The 15,034-nt window shown below is 42.3% G+C and overlaps 1 protein-coding gene across 1 annotated transcript in view; it reads left to right on the forward strand.

Moving 5' to 3' along the window:
- tgfbr3 (transforming growth factor, beta receptor III) overlaps nt 1–1,286 on the forward strand; it is an 82,008-nt gene extending 80,722 nt beyond the window's left edge. The window contains exon 19 of the transcript XR_004613625.1: nt 1,276–1,286. The gene's annotated coding sequence lies outside the window, so the exon portion shown is untranslated. The remainder of the gene's footprint in view (nt 1–1,275) is intronic.
- The last annotated feature ends 13,748 nt before the right edge of the window (nt 1,287–15,034 follow it).

Here is a 15,034-nt window from a genome sequence, read left to right on the forward strand (position 1 = left end):
GCTACGGTAAAGACTCCCAGAGGAGGTTTCATCTCTGCTCTCAATCTTATTAACAGACCTGCAGCCCAGTCATAGTTAAATCAGACCTGGCTATGGTTTGTCTCCTCTTCTCTCCTCCTCCATCTGTTAGTGCAGCTCCTTCCCCCTCTGTTTCTAAACACTACACTTCTTTCTTCTCTTTTCTTTTTTATCCGGTCTGCCTTGATTTGATTCTTGGTGTTGTGAAGGGAGTCGTGCCGTTCGAGTAGCTCCACATTACGAATCTACAAGTTTATACATTCTGACAACCGTGGCTTGACTCGCTCTTGAGTTCCCCTGAAGATCAATAATGTCCTGCAGTCAGCGATGGTAGAATCACATAAACAGCTCTCATGATGAGGGCCCATACACAGCACGGTGACTGCATAAGCCTCGGGGACAGAGCACCTTTCACACTGCTCTCTCACTTGGGAGGCTGCTGGGAGTGGAGGGGCAGCAGGCAATGCTGATTTATTAAAAGAAGCCCCAGGATTCTTATAAAAGCGTTGCGGGCCTGATCGCGCCGGTGTAAACAGTCCCTGCTCTGCTGATCCAGCCACGCTCCACTGCCCTGCACAGTCTACACCCTACATGGTCAGCAGCGTAGTAAAAACACTTGGGTTCGAGCCCAAAGCAAATCATTCACGGGGACCTCTGTTTATGGAAGTGTCACCGTCTTGACGTTACACATTTTTGCGAAGGTTCCTGTCGTCTGCTGGAGCCCAGCTGCACGCAAAGTCCTCCCTCAAAACACAGGAAAATGAAACATTATCCTCCGCAGTTTAAGGCTTCGGATTAAGTAGAACACCTCAGCGTCATAAATCCCTTATGATCAATATGTCACACACGCAGGATTAAAGTTGACGTCCATGCAAACGCCATCGTGTTTGGAACCTGCGAAAGCTCCGGCAGATGCTGCTCATTCTCATGCAGTTTATTACGCACGCACATGTGTTTCTTTTGTTCACCAGTTTCCAGTAATTTACTGGTGCTCTAACACCTTCGGCACTGGTGTAAATCAGATGTGGACGTGATGCAGAGCAGAGCATTATCCCTTTGCCTGGCAGAGGTGAGCGCTGCTCGGCGCACAGACGGGGTTTGGGCTGATCTGCTAATTCGTTATGCAGCTGGCTCCAAGTATGGAGGTCTTGGACGAACACGCTCGGGAAGTTGATCTTATCAAAAGATGTTAATGGTTTAGTTATTTTCAGCGGAATTATAACATACTAACAATTTAGATTTTTGACATGATTTGAGAGTGTGAAGTTAAAAAATACTTTAGACAAGACAACCTTTACGTGAGTGCATTTCAAATACATTAGAGTCAGTATTAACACCAGTAAGACTGGCAGAACAAACACTAACACACACTCAACAATGCACCTTATGATTCTGCTGCTGCTGCTCTTTGCACAAAATACATGTGTATATACATATGTATATGTATATATGTGAATATATATTTATTTCAATATGATTTTATTTGTGAGCTATTCTGTATTTTTATGCTTGACCTCTATCTTTTGTGTTGAATCTCTGTTTATGCGCTAAGTTTTTATTTCCATGCCATTGAAGGACGAGCAAAGTAAGAATTTCCTTGTGCGTGCGAAGCCTCTTTAAAGTCTGCATATGACAATAAAGAATCTTGAAGTTGAATTATGGATAGGTTGTGTTCAGTCTGTGCTCCATGTTGGTTCTTCAGTGGCAGGCTTTGCTTTCTGTCCCAGTGTCATAAAATATGTTCAAATTGTTCACAGAGAGGCTTTAATAACGACCTGAACAAATGCACATATAATAAATTCAGAAAATGCAGCACAAAGTAAATAGAGACCCCACAAGACGTATAAATATATGTACAGTATATTGTATGTATGTATACACACATGTATGCATATGTGTACATGCAGATACTGATACATCACACTCGCCCCTCACCCAAAAAAGACTATATATGTATATAAAACAAAAAAAGAAAGGGGTACCGGCTGCATTTGTCCTGTCATGTAAAATTAAACTAAAGCGATAACTCTGTTCTTTAAAATCAATTCAAAAAACAAGACTGTTCCTTGTAAATAATACTTTCTGTTTTCCTACCTCGTAAAACGTGATACTTCCTGAAACCAGGGACTGTGAGAGGGGGGGTCAGAATTCTTTACAGGAAGTAAAATGACTCCTTGCACTAAAGGTCAGGAAAGCAATAACATACACGGTCATTAGATTCTGGGTCAACATCGTGTCTCAGGGACCGGCGGTCCACAGAGACACCAGTGACTGATGATGTATGGATGATATATCTCACATAAATATTTATTAAAGACGATTAACCTCAGTGATGCCCGGAATCATTTCACAGAAACAGAAACACGAGTCACTGCCGGATCAGGCTCCCTGAGATAAGTCACTGTTTATCAGCCACACAAGCTAATGTTTCAAGATAATGACTAAACATTAGTTATGTCGTTATTTTTCCAGATTTCACATCTAATCACAGCACTTCAGTGAACAAGGCCGATGTTTTGAGAACATTTCATGTCTGCCTACCCACACAGCACAATCTGTACATATTGCACACATTTTAGTTGTTGATATATTCTTTTTACTTTTGTTTTTCCATCCGTCCATCATCTATACAACTTATCCCTTGAGGTTTAGGGGGTCGCATGAGCCAATTCCTGACATTTGGCAAATTCCAGGACCAACATAGAGAGACAAACATTCATTCACACCTACGGCCAATTTAAAGTCAGCAATTAACCAAAACCAAATCTGCAAGTCTTTGGAATGTGAGAGGGAGCTGGAGAACAGAGAGAAAACCCCCCCCACACACAAGAGAACATGCAAACTGCACACAGCAAGACCTGAGACGAATGGGGATTCAAACCAGGAACCTTCTCGCTGTGATCCTTACTGGATTACCTGCACCAGCAACCTAATATGTAACCTTTGTCTTGTTTACTCCTGTATGTGTTCATAAACAGTGTCTCAGTTCAGGGGCAGCATCCTTCAAATGTAATCTACCATCCCAGACAAACCGAATCTCCTGCAGGTGGATCCTTCACGGGCCAAAATATCCCAGGATTCATTGCACTTCACTGACAAACTATTTTTCAAAGAGGTAATGTCAGTCTTCAACTCAGCTGAGCAGCTAACTGTACACAGGCTAAGGGGGAATTCAAACTTTTTGCGCATGTCAAACTGCAGCTCTGTTGCTAGGCAACAGCAGTAAGGGTGGGACAAGCTGGTGACGCCGATCACTGAACTCCTTTATAGACCAGACCGTGTCATTTTAGGTTGGCCTTTGTGGTCTTCGTGGGCCACATAGACATAGACCGTGTCCTCCAAAGGATGCAGCCCCTGACAGCTCTCATGTGCATCTGTCTCAAGTGTGAACCCTCATTTTTCTACTTGATATGATTGGCCTGCACCAAAGCAAATCCCTTGCTTGTGAAAACCTTCATGATAGTAAACATTATTCTGATTCTTCTTAACATCTTTACTACAACCACTACTAGAGTCATGAGACACATTTCCAACTATTTCCCCCTGACATCCGCTTCACAACATTTTGTTCCTAATTCTTTCTAACCTGGTAGAGAGAAAATCTAATGTTCTGCAGCTCTTTCCACTGACTGGCACAAAGTGTTCTGATCACGGTGTAGGTCAATGGGTGACAACAGAGCATCATTGGTTGCATCTTCAGAGAATCATATCAAGTTTTCCGCCACAAGCTGCAACGATCCCTCCAGACAGATTTCTTTCTCCCTTTCTATACCTTCATCCTGTGGACCAGTCTTGTCACAGAAGAGGCCTTGACTCACCTTGGTCCTTCCTCCGAACAATATATTTACTCTACAGCCTTGACAGAGTGGCCTTGCTGTATGAAGGCCGTCATATTTCTGGCTGTGAGCCTTTTATCTGTCGTATCCTGTCCCTGCTGTCTGAGCGCTCACTGACTGGGTCTCCTAAGGCCCCCCCCCCCCCTTGCTGCTGTTGAGGGCATTGTGCTCATCAAGGTTAACTCTCTTGACTCTGTCAGCATCGTCTCCAGCTGTTCTTTTGTGTAGTCCTCATGAACCACAGCCCAACAACTTTGTCTTTTCTTAACCTTTGAGATTATTTTTTCGTACCAAAGAACCAGATATAGTGTTTTTTTTTACAATTGTAAAAAAATTAACAATTTAGCTTAAATGCCTGACCGAGGGTGAGACAGTACTTTCAAATTAAATAACATTTTGTTCGTAAAATCACCGTTTGCCTTAAACAATCTGTCCAAGATGTGACATCCTCTGTCCTTAACCTTCAATTTTATCGCTTACTGCCGCATGGAATCTTATAGGCTACATATAACGTGATCTGGGACTTTACCTCTTCTGCAACTAAACTGGAGCTAATTGTTTGATGTAGATATTTATTAAATTATTACCTTTGTTGTGGAAGAAAAGCTCTTATGTCTGTCAAGCAGTAAAACTCTGTTACTAACATTAAAGCTTCAAAGTGTCTCACTGGGAGATTGTTGCACACTCTGTAATACGCTGGTGTACTCAAGTAATCCCTTTATTCTTTTGATACATCAAGAACATTAGGAATATCAATATGAGGAGGTAGAATGGCGTTCCACAGAGCATATACATCGGTTAAGGCCCAATAGGTCCCTCATGAAACGACATTCAAATTTACTAGATCCGGATTTTTATTTGGATATGCACCAATTTCTACAAACTCATGAATATCAGTCCCCTAAGTCTCCATGAGCTATTCTTCAGAAATCAACAACAATGTTGAAAAAGGCCCTCAGTGCCATTTTGCACGTTGTAGAAAGTGAAAAAGAACTACCTGGTAAAACCCTGCAGATCCCCTAATTTAGATCTGCACCAGAATTGAATGGTTTCTTTCCTGAACCTCACCACATCGTCCAGGTTTTGTGGTTATTGGTCCATTTGTTCTTTGAGTAATCTTACCAAAAGACAAACCAACCAAACAGAGGTAATATCATTTTTGAAATACAAATAATATCTGATACTCAAACTATTTATAAGACAGATTAAATAAAAAGTTTAGAAAGTGTATTATTTCATGAGATTTGGACTAAAATGCCTGTGTGGCCCCTCATTGGTACCTTTTTTGTGACAGTGTTGGCCTCGGGACTGATGCGTGTAGCGTGTGATGTGATGTCTACTTGAGAATTCAAAGCTACCCTTTGGGGCAGCACACAGAGCTGTGAATGGGAGGGGTGTAACTGTAGCTGGTGCGGCAGTGGGCTCTGTAGTGCATGTCATTGGGGACGTGGTTGGTCCACTTTGATTTGACAGGTTCACTGGGATCCTGTTGGGGGTGTGTGCAGTCCTTTAAGAGCTTCATCTGTTCCGCCGCAGGAGCTATAGTGTATCGCTCCGGCTCTTCATCTTGTGTCATGCTGTTGATTTTGGGGCTTCAGTGGTAAGTCGCTCACAGATACAAAGTCTCTTTAATGAACAGGATCAAACATCAGCAGCTATTCCCCATATTCCCTCTAATCCATGTATGAACAACAACTTTTTATTGACTGCTGCCTGTCATCTACCTACTAATTCCACATTCTGTCTGTATGTGGAAAGCATATCCCGCAAACTATTAATCTAAACGGCTTCACAATTGGCATTTGTATTGTAAAGCGGCCGGCAACTGGGTCAAACCAGGGACAACAGATTTCAACAAGATCATTTTGATGATTTGATTATTTTTATTTCCCCATATTGGACCGACATAGGTGCTGATATCCGTCATGGCAACAACATTCATAGAATCACTTCCTGTTTGGCAATTTGTCTTCAAATTAAAAGTATATCGTTCATTTTGTTGCTGCAACGTGTTATATCGAGCTGAATTACAGAGCTTTTATTTTGAACAGTTGTGATCTTGGGTCACACACTTGAACAGTAATCTTCATTGCAGATAAACCAGGTAGGTTGAACACAACGTTTTCTAACTTCACTCGGCACAATAGGCTGTTAACAAAAACCTCTGCACACAGCGTTCAGCACACAAACAATAAAAAGTGTTGTTGGAGGAGGACTCACTAATGACAAGGACTAATTCTGAAGTAGCTCTGGAGCATGAACACAGGACAAGAGAACAGAACATTCCAAACAGACAGGTTTAGATCAGGCACTGCCCTAGGTCATAGTAAGTTTTCAATTTAAATGTCTTCACGCAGTCTGATATCAGATGTGAATACTGTGCATAATGAGTGGCCACCCTCAACAATTCACCCTAAGGACTTACTACTAAAAAAAAAGTATTCTTTTTTCCTGGTGGGCGAGGAGGGGCATTTCTGTTTGTGCAAGCCCTGTGTTTGTGCATGCCTGCAGCGTACTGAGCTAAGAAAAGAAAAGATCCTATCTGTATGAGGCAGTCAGATTCTGAATTAAAAAGCCATTTAGCTGATATATTTAAATGGAACGTTAGTACTGATAAAATTCACTCGTTGCTGTTAAAAGGGTTTAGTGTAAATCCCTCACATTGTGCCAGTTTAGTCCAGGTCTGCATCACAGCCTGATTACAACATCTGATACACTGCGGTGCCAAGGAAATGTAGTGTGTTGTGAAAAAATGCAGACTGCATGCTTATGGCGGGCTCAGAGCGGATAGGGGCCGCCTCCGCTTTAAACTGCATGGTTAATGACGCCCGCATACAGCGCATGTGGTAGCTAGGCCTTACTAAATCTCCGTTCCCAGGGGTAAACACAATCACGTGGGCAAGCATTAAAATTCAGGCTCTGTTGTGATCAAAACTGCGGTGTGCACACAAAAAGCTCCCCCCACTCTTATAAAGCATATTTAGACCATTAGATTAGCCACAGCCGACGATTAGGTTTTTGGCTGCCTCTCTCTGACACACATTTTCCCAAACGTGGTTCGAATATTAAACTCAATCTTTGCACAGAGCGGGGAAGGGGCGTATCAAACGCCTAGAGTTTTTATAGCTGTTGAAAGTGTGGATTCAGTGTGGATCTGTTTCTTTGTGTGCTTTGATTTGCATGTGCATGTGAATTCCATCTTACTTGGGCCTGATTTTACTGTTTACATCTGACAGACTACTGTCAAATGTAACGTCACATTCAGAACAGCAAACAGGAAATTGCTAAAGAGGGCAACAAATCATTTAAATCAGCACCATGAGCTCCAGAAAAACTAAACAAAGGTTTCGTTATTCCACCGCTAACTGGGACAGATTAATTGTTTGACAAAAATGTCCAGAGAAAATCACCGTAAAAGAATTTCTAGGTATAATATTACATTTGTGAATGAGGCGTCTGTGACCTGTCGAGGTATTTAATGGCTTGGAAGCAGCGCATGACATTTTCCCAGACTGCTCCTGTTCTGGAAGCTGCGGCGGCGTGTACCTGCTGTCAGACAGCCACCTGCTCCTGCCCACAGAGCAGCAAAAACATCTGCGACCTGGAGAGCTGGCTGTCGAGTGTGAGCGCAGTGAGCGAACACCAAATCATATGAGGGGAGAGAAAATAAATATGCAGAAATAAAGAAAGAGAGACTTGCAGATGTTGTATTGCAGATTAATGCTAATGATCCGCATAAGGACAGGGAAACAAAATAGCCAGTGATCCAGATGTGTGGAGGAATCGACTCCCAGTGGGGATACTCCTGGCAGAGGAGTGGTGTCTCCTCCAGAAAGGAGAGAGGAATAATTCATCCTTACATGAACGCTCCAGACTCGCTGTGGATGTCTGGTGATCAGCATAAACCTCACTGTCTCCTCCACCCATCCACTGTCACTCTATCCAAAAAGATGGTGACAGCTTAAAGGATACACCTGAACAAACAAGAGCAGAGGGCACAAGGATTCAAGGATGTGAATCCATTGATATTTAACAAAAACAAAGAAGAGCCTGCACACTTATGCCACTCAGTGCCACAGAAAATGTTCGAGTCAGACTGGGATCTTCGTCAGGTCCGTTCGTGGTTAAAAGAGAACCACCCATAATTAAAGGGTGCACCAATGGGCTGGTAGGCTCAGTGGTGGCGGGTGAGGTTGTCTATTTCAACCACTTCAGGTGAAACTCATCTACCAGCAATCACAAATGCAATCATTCAATTGGTCAGTACAATTCAGAGATAAATGGGCAAAACCTCAGCAAAGAATCAAAAAATATATCAAAGGCAAAGAGGGGCGGCTGTGGCTGAGGGATAGAGTGGTCGTTCTCCAACCAGATGGATGGCGGTTTGATCCCAGTCTTCCGCATCTGCATACCGAAGTGTCCTTGGGCAAGATACTGAACCCTGAATTGCCCCTAATAGTTACTGGAAGTCGGTTTGGATAAAAGCGTCAGCTAAATGATGTGTAAAAAGAGCCAAAGAAAATCCATTGATATTTCCCAGTAATCAACCATAAGGACACACAACACCTGTCATAGTTACCAGTGTCCAAAACCAAATAATAAAACAACTCCAGAATTATTGTTTTTTAAGGGGAAATGGGATGGCACTCATGTAGCGCATACCTCCGTCAAGGACTAACAGGCCTGTCAGAAACCACATTTAAAATTATTTTTTATTTTGATCAGCACCAAATTACACACACTCATAAATACCAGTCCGCTAATTATGATCCATAAGATATTCTCTGAGAAATCAACAGAAATCTCAGAATGTTAAAGAAATTCTGGATCCGCCCCCTGATCCAGATACGCACCAAAATTTGTTGGGTTCTTTCCTGAACCATGCTTATCACATCCTTTGGCCAAGTTTTGTCATAATCCGTCCAGTAGTTTTTGCGTAATCCTGCAAAAAAAAAGAAACAAAAGCTCCTTGGTCGAGGTGACTATTGTACATTTAAAAATGTTAACTTTTCCTCCCATTAAGGTAGCACATATTTACATGCAGCTTTTGTCCTTTAACAGTTTTAAAACAGTATTATGTATAAAGCACATATTCAATACCTCTTTTACAAACTTTGTAATACATAATGAGTTTGCTGGAGACACGAGTGAGCTGTTTTCAGCTCACTCGTGGAGCTAAGTAGCTTAATGAGCTAACGGGCAAACTCAACGGTTGGTGGTCAGAAATGAGAATTCTGCCTCTTTCTACTATTGAACTAAATCAACAACCACTTGTCTCAAAAGTTACAAAGATTTGTTCGTGTCAGGACGGATCCAGGGAAATCTGATTGGTACCTGAAGTGCCCCTGTCCTGTCAGTTGTCTTTAAAAAATTCTATTCACTTACTAACAATAAATATGACAATTTCTTAAGAATTCCTATGGAGCTAACGGTAAACAAGGAAGGACTTGTTTGAGTTTTGAATGATACTGAAACTCTCATGGATTCTTGGGATGAAACAACACCAAAGCAACACTTGTATTTGTCGCCCGATGTACGTTTACCCCGGTCACGGTTACAGCAGTCTTACACAGCCAGCCCTCACCAGCACTGTGTCAGTGCTGCAGAATGGTCCTGCAGCTCCCAAAATCATTCTGTTACAGAGGGGGAAGAAACAAAACGGCCTTTTTTTATATAACCAATTACAAATACCGTGGGGGGCACTAGCAGAGGATGCAGTAACCAACAGTTGCACATCATTAACTTGGCTCATTCTCTGCAGAAAAGGCGGCACAAAAAGAAGTTAAATATGTTGACTATGTGATTGCATGATCCATATCTGCTTGTAGGTTTCTAGCTTGTTTACTCATGTTGTTTTCCGTAGCGAAGGTGTTTTTTAGAAACACTACAAGGCCTGAAGCAGAAGAGGAGGAGAATCCGGCCTGAAATAGGCGCCCAATGAAAGGCTTATACCCACACCCTACATCCAGTGGGTCAGACCAGGGTCACAGAGGCAAAAAGGGCAGCTCAGACACTTAGAGTATTTTTTCCTGCTGCTTCCTCCAGCTCTTCCTGAGGCCAGCTGGGAAATGTAGTCCTCACACACACACACTGAGTCTTGGCCCTGCAACATGCTTTCCATCCAGTCAGTTGTGTACACTTCCAAGAAGAGGCGTGGCATCATTCAACACCTCAAATGATCTCATAAGTCTTAATAAGACTACAGCTGACGTCCGCTATTCAACAGCAGAGGGAAAGGTCAAGGAGGAGCGTGGCTCAGGTTCCAACAGAAACAATTAGTCCTGATTATTGATCATTTAACTCTGTGAGGGGGCGGCAGGGCCATTGTTGGTTCTTGCTTGCTTGGAGAAACCTATGCGACATCACAGATGGCACAGAGAGCATTTTCTGTCACTGCCTGAGATGTGTTTATTGGCACTGCAGAAGGCAATGCTAATACACTGTAGAGGCAGAAAAGGTTTGTGTTGGATGAGAACCAGCAGAGAGGGTTGCGCAACATTTAGCTGAGCTCAGTTTGCGTAATATCTGGGATAGGGAGGGACAGAGGCCGAAGACAAGCCATCACGCCGATGCTCATGGAGGAAGGGAAGCGTCAGGGGGGGGAAAGCAGTCCAAGGGGACAACTAGTCCTCCTCTAATAAAAGGTGATGAGTGGAGCGTAACTCAAACTTTGTCAGATTGAGCTGAAACCGGGACCCCGAGTGTGTGTACATGAGTCAGTGAGTAGGAGGGGAGAAGATCTGTGGTCAGGAGGTGAAAACAATGAGCTCATTTTCAGAACAGTCAGGACAAGATAACACACACACATCATATTTCTCTTTGAGGTCAGTGTAGATTCACTGCGCAGCTGCGTCATCGCCACAAAATTCAGGTGTTGGCAAACAGACACACACACACACACACACACACACACACACACACACACACACACACACACACACACACACACACACACACACACACACACACACACACACACACACACACACACACACACACACACACACACATACCAGCAGCAACCCTGTTCTTTATAGTTGCATACGCACATGCTTTCCAGATGCACATACAGTACACATAAAGTATACTCTAGGTCGCTCTAAACGAACACACTTGCACACAATATGGGAACAATGCAAGTTTGCACAAGCCGCACACATACACACAGATGATTTTAGAGATTTGTCTTGCATATTATTATTAACCATATGATGTATGTTATACGAATTGAATGCAGCATCAGTAAATACAGAAATAACAGTTGTCTTTGTGTGGTTAACTGCTGCATTTAGGGTGAAGTCCCTAAAATGAATTTGCTCAGCTCTACCGCCCTCTACTGGAAAGAAATTGCCATTAGAGCCCAAATCAGAATAATGGGAAAAGCCTCTGTAGCTGCTTAATTCAGTGGTCAATAATGAACAACAAAGACAGCATCATGGGAATCATTATTATTATCAGTGTGGTTGTTTTCCTTATCATAATTTATCTATTTTCATCAGAAGAGCAAAAGCACAGTCATCATTATACTAAGGACAGAATTTACTGATAAAAGTAGACGAGGGAAATGTTGGGTGTGTGTATATTTGTATTGGTGTTTATATGAATCAGTGTAGTTCCGCGTTTCTAGTTAGTTATAGTCAATTATAAATGTGTGTTGCAGCAGCTTGAAGAGTAATTTGTTAAGGGAAATAATAAGGGGGGGGGGGGGGGGCAGCAAAGAATATGATAAGTAACATATGTAAATATGTATATATAATGCATGTATATAATCATATGTAAAAGAGAAAAAGAAAAATAGGAGGAAATAAGTAAGTAACCATATGACATTATCTCTATATCTCCACTGATCACCTCTCCTGCAGTTGGCAGTTTCCTGCACAGTCCTGTTCATGTACAGACTTGGTGACCTGGCCAAGAAAAAAAATACAAGATATACTATCATGTCCCTGGTCTCTGTGCAGCTGGAGTCTGTGCTGCTTTTTATATCTTTTTTTCTGTGTAACTACAGCTATTTATAAAAAATAAAAAAAAATACAGTTCTGAATATAAATAAGGAATGTACAAAACAAAGGGTGTAAAGTTAGAACATTAAAAACATGTACACACAATCACATAGAATAAAAGCTGTTGGACACTGTTGAATTTAAGGCTTTGATGAAAAAGTAAACATTGCTGCATTACTTTTCTTTCCAAAACAACACTTCATAAATACAGACGCATTCACTCAAATGTGTCCTAGTTCAACACAATTAAACCCTTACTGCACTCAAATGCTCTGGTGCCCCGAGTTCGTCTTACATTTAAAAACCTGCAGACCTGTTTGTTTCCATGCAGACCTGTCCAGCTGATTTCATCATAATAATGTGAAGCATCTGCAGGGATTTTTCAGGAAATCCAGTGTCTCCAAAACGTCGGACCTTGTATGACCATTAGCGGAGTACAGACTTGGAGCTCACTTAAACACTTGGGTTCAGTATGAATGTGGCTATTATTATTTATCTCTGCCTCACAACAAAGCCAAAGGGGCTGAAGTTCTCGTGAGGGTTTACGTTATTTGAATTCATGCACACAGTGTACCGAGGCCTCTCTCTCTCTCGGCTGAAATGCAAAAGAGGGGGTGGGGGGGGAGTGGTTGCAGTATACTTTGAGATGCATCTGAACTTGACTGAACCTCCAGCACAGAAAGAGACAGAGTGTGTAGAGGAGTACAGACTGTGACCCACTAGCCAAAGTCTGCATTCCACAGCAGTACAGTACATTTATTACAGCAGCTGGATGTACAGGAAGCTGCTTGGCTGGTGGAAGGTGCGCACCACGCCAAAGTGTCGAGGATAACTGTCGGAGGCTGCTGATTTATAAACTGTACATCACTTGCTGCCACACTTCCACTAAAATAAAATAAAAACAAGTGAAACCGCCCCACTACTGTCTGAAAAAGAAAAGAATGAACCTATGATATTGAAGTTGACACGACGCGGGCAGCTGCACGCCACCATCCATATTCAACTGGGATGTGATTTCACAGAAAAGATGATGACTGTGAACACAGATGGCTCGCAGTGTACTGTCGTTGAGAGATCAGAGTGCAGAGAGGCTCAGTTCACTGTGGATCTAACTTTTTCTGGCGGGGAATCATTAAAGCAGTCCCATCGCTTGATTTCCCCTATGGCAGCGTTGCCCTCATACCCAATTGTTTCTCAATTAAATTGAAAGCGTTGCAGCATGCAAGTGCAACAGTAAATAATACAACTGCATGAAAGCTCAAAGACTGTCAATCAGTTATCCCATTAGTGAAAAACTTTACAGAAAGTGTCCAAACAGGCTCTTGTTTGTCTTGTGTGATTATAAACTCAAGCAGACAGGGCTTGTTCCAAGGGGCCACATTCTGAGGCGGACTCATCTAGTCCATTTGAGGCAGTGGCCCTGATAACAAGGCGGATGGGGAGGCGGGCGGCGAGGGGGTCCCACCGTGACCTCGCTGCTACCCAAACCAGCATCTGTTATTCTTTTGTGCAAAAGCATTAACTTAACAACAGAGCCAGGGTCATCCTCTATTCTCTTTCTACAGCAATCACAAGAGGCAAAATGGGCTTATTGAAATAATGAGCATGCACATACAACATCTGACACGGACTCACAAGATCTCTCCGCGCTTTGAAGAGAACAAACACATCGGTGAAACTTTAAGCATTCCCTTTATTTCTCTTCCTCAGATATGCGGTGGAGAAAAAAAACAAATATCATCGGCAGACTCCAAAGCCCGTGTTGCTCGCCCAAGGTCTTCCCATTTTTTATTAGCAATGTTTCAGCCCCCGAAGTGAGGCAACATGAAAGAGAAGGCAGACCGCTCAAAAGATGGCTCCGTCTTTGCAATTTATGTCAATCTCACTTGCTTTAGCGTGTTTACAGAGAGATCAATTCCCAAACTCCGAGGGCCAACATTGTCAAAAATGAATAATTTAATAATGATAACCTTAAACTTTCTGTTTTTCCATAATTGCCTCTGTAATATTCTTCCTGCTTTTTTTTTCTGTGCCAAATAGACATGACTGGAATCAAAGTGGTGCTGCTTGTTTATTTCATATAGCAGGGGCAAAAAAATGTTTTTTAATGGCTTTGACCTTCGCTTGTTCACAGATTTGAAAAAGAGGCTTGCAGAGCCTTTGTCTGTGATGTCCTGATGTCTCCTAATCTCTCCTAATGTCTGCGTAGTTTTTAAATGACTTTGCCAGCTGAATTTAAGGCATTTAAAACAAATTCAAAGTTCACACAGATTACTTTTCCATGCCCTCTACTTAGCCCTTTAAATCAGTCTGAGGCACAGTTAGGGCCAGCTGCTGCGCACCACAGCTCTCTGTTATATCCATTCCACAGCCCAGATCTATTTAAGATCTCATATCGGCATTAGGACGTGAATATCTGCGCTCCGCACGGCTCATCAATGAATTATGGCCCACTGCTTTCTAAAAAGATACCACTGTGTGAGATCTGCTTAGCCGATGAAAAATTACATCAACATCAAAGAAGTCCTCTTAAAAGAGCAAGTTTAGACAAATTAATATTTGATAATGCTGAAACCCTGCATAAGCACACAGGCAATGAGTGCCGGATAATCTCTTAAGAATATTAAAAGGCCTAATATGCCATATTTACTGATATTAAGGATTAAAACAGCATATAATATGCATTTAAAAATCGTTTTGCATATCAAAATACAATTTGTGAGCAGTGATTTAATGGTACTTATTAAGACTCATTTCAAAAGACATACTGGGAACGGGCACAGCAGGATTCCCTCTGCCACCCTGTGGTCAGACAATCCTACTGCAGGGATGAAGGGGCGCTTACACCGGTGTTCTAGTGTCCATATCTTTGTACATATGGGATGTATAGTTGTAAATGTGAAAGGTGAAGGTGCAAGTCACAGATTTCACACACGATGTTCTTTATGACACGCATTGCTTCACGTGTATGTTCTTCTCTGTGGTTCAAGAGGAGCTTTGTGTCAAGTACTGAGAAAAACGCTGAGATGGTTCCTCAGGTTATTTCAGTCCAGGGTCGGACACTCTATACATTTAGGACAGAAACCTATGCACTGGGTGTGGAAAACCAAATATCTGTTTGAAAACCAAATATCCGGATATTTCGAGCTCCGCTGGTTTAATTTGAACAGAATCTGT

This window comes from Hippoglossus hippoglossus, chromosome 4, assembly GCF_009819705.1.
Source record: "Hippoglossus hippoglossus isolate fHipHip1 chromosome 4, fHipHip1.pri, whole genome shotgun sequence".
Taxonomy (NCBI): domain Eukaryota; kingdom Metazoa; phylum Chordata; class Actinopteri; order Pleuronectiformes; family Pleuronectidae; genus Hippoglossus; species Hippoglossus hippoglossus.